Genomic DNA, 2,814 nt, shown 5'->3' on the forward strand with positions numbered 1-2,814 from the left:
GCCGCGCAGGACAGGGGAGCACGGCGCCTGGACCGCAGCCCCACGAGCCCCTGCGAGTCGCTGGGGACTGAGTAGATGGGACACGGTGGGGCGGCAGGCCCGGTCTTCTTTTCGTGTCCGCACCCTCACCCGATAGAATGAGGCCGAAGTCCAGGGCGCGAGGGCGGAGACTGATTGGGGAAGCCCCTCGCCCCTAGGCTCCGCCCCTAGCGTTTGCCCAGGGGTGCCATTATCCACCCAAGGCCAAGAGGTATTGTCGGGGTGGCGTGCCCCAGCCCGGGCGGTGTCCCCTTGCCTTTTTGCTGCCTTAGATGCCAGGGGCCCAAGGGCTGATCCGAGATGAACCAAGGAGCCTAGTAGAGCGTTGCCCTATCCATGGCTCTCTGGGACCCCTGCCCTCAGTAGGAGGCCTAAGAGTGTCCCTCTCTCCCCAACCCAAGGCTTGCTTTCCCTGTAGCCTTGCTTTTCTCTGGGGGTTTCCAGGTCCTGCCTGAATCTAGCTCGTGCAGGTGGCTCTAGCCTCTGGACAGAGAGGGAGGGTCTCAGCTTATGTCTCCCGGGGAATGGCGCTTGTTGTGCCTCAGCGTGTCACCCACAACTCTCTGGGCACCACGTGAGCACTGAGGACTTGCCAGGGACTGTGTGTGTGTGTGTGTGTATTGGGGAGTAGAGGGGGCGAGGTGAGAGTAAAGTCCAGCCTTTGGAAGACACACACATCCAGCTAGCCCTGTGGGTGGGAGCCCACGCCTAACCGCAGGGTCTTGCTGCCCGGAAGTCAGGCTAGCAGGGAACCCGAGGGTGCGGCTGGCACTGTGAGCGCGGATGAGTGTGTTGGAGACAACATTTAGCAGTGTGAGTGCATGGGATAGGGTACTGCGTCAAACTCCAGGGTTTTTTGGAGTTTTTTGTATAAATGTAAGGGACACAAGTGCAGTTTTGTTACATGGATATATTATACAGTGGTGAGGTCTGGGTTTTCTGTGTAACCATCACCTAAATAATGTTCATTGTACCCATTAAATAAGTCCTCATCCCTCCCACCCTGCTCACTCTCCTACCCTTCCAAGTCTCCAGTGTCTATTATTCCGCACTCTAAGCTCCAGTTGTTAAACTGCTTTTGAAAAATCTGGTGACTCCAAACCCACCTGGTACCACTTACTGCTGTGGGAGATTAGGAAAGTCACCGCACCTCTCTGTGCCCCATTTCCCTGTACAGGGGGATAATCCCAAACCTCACTGCTGTGAAGATTAAATGAGATACAGGAAATGTTTGCAACAGTGCCTGGCACTCAGTGAGTGCCAGGTAAGTATTTGATGTTAGTAATTAACTTGTTTATGGTTACTGCCTGTTTCTGGCAAATGACTGGTTTTTGTTACAGTTGTGAAATAAAAATTTCTTCCTATTACATTTATTTAAGTTGTGGAAGATCCATTTAAGGAAGAATTTTAAGCAAATAATAGTTCTGCTGATTTTGAGATACAGTTTTAAATGCTGATGATGGTCAAAAAAGGACAGAGGAGTGGGAGTCCCCATTCACAGTAAGCCAGAGCTTCTTATCATGACTTTCCTGGCCTTGGGGAGCCTCCAGCCCACCCCCAGACTGGCCCAGGACCCAGGGATTCCAGGTCATCTGCATTCCCTGCCGGACCTAACTCGCATCCAAAGGTGCCTTCCAAATTTCCCCAGACCGGCATTCCCTGGCCCCACCGCCAGTCTGGAATCCTCAGCGCTCCTTGCCCTTATGTGCTGCCACCTGGTGGTCAAAGTTGGGAATAACATCTCAGCCCTTCATCCGGAGATGTCCCTGGAGATGGGGTCCCTGGAGAGAGGAAGAGATGGTCTTGGGTCTTGGGATGGGAGGGTGCAGATGCCTGGCTAGACACCCGGGACCTTGAGAGCTTCCCTGTGAAGACGCTCTCTCCCAGGGACTCGCATTCATTCATTCATTCATTCGACAGATACAGAACACCCACTCCATGCTGAGGTTCGTGTGGAGCGGGTGAGACCCCTGCAGTGTCTGCCCTCACAGCATTTCCATTACAGATGGGAAGCACGGAAAATCAGGATAAAGAGAGAGGGTGGTGAATGCTGCTGTGAAGAAAACAGCACGTACCAGGATGGGAAGTGTGTGGGAAGTGTGTCCGGTGTAAGGAGGGTGCTGGGGCAGGCCTCGGGGAGGTGGCATTGGAGCAGAGATATGACTCCAGGAAGCAGAAGCCAGCAGGTACCATTGCAAAGGCCCTGAGGTGATGTTCCAGTTGCTGTTGCTAGGTAACAAACTGCCCTAAAAATTGGCCGCTTAAGACAACCATTTAAATTTTGCTCACAATTTTGTGCATCGGGAACTGGGGCATGGGCTTGGCTGAGTGTTTCTCATGGGAGTCTCAGGCTGCTGCAGTCAGAAGGCAGCTGGCACTGCATCACTGGGAGGCTCACCCAGGTCAAGTGTCCCGCTGCTCACAGTGGCAGGTGGTGTCTGTCTGGGAGCTCTGCTGGGCAGCGATGCAAGGATCCCCTCAGGACACCCTTCATCCTGGGGGCCTCCTGGGGCACCTCCAGCCTGGGGACCTCCTCAGGGCACCCTCTGGCCTGGGGTCATCCTGGGGGCACCCTCTAGCCTGGGAGTCTCCTCGGGCCACCCCCTGGCCTCCAGTCCTCCTCGGGGCACCCTTCGACCTGGGGCCCGGTATGCTGCTCCCACAGAGCCTGGCCGTGTGGCCATTTTCTGACTTGGCCTGGGGCTGCCTTTTGTTAGTTACCCGAAAATCGCTGAGGCTGGACCAGACCCAGGAGTGGGGCCACACCAACCAGCA

The sequence above is a fragment of the Colobus angolensis genome, unplaced genomic scaffold, assembly GCF_000951035.1.
Source record: "Colobus angolensis palliatus isolate OR3802 unplaced genomic scaffold, Cang.pa_1.0 Scaffold31, whole genome shotgun sequence".
Taxonomy (NCBI): Eukaryota; Metazoa; Chordata; class Mammalia; order Primates; family Cercopithecidae; genus Colobus; species Colobus angolensis.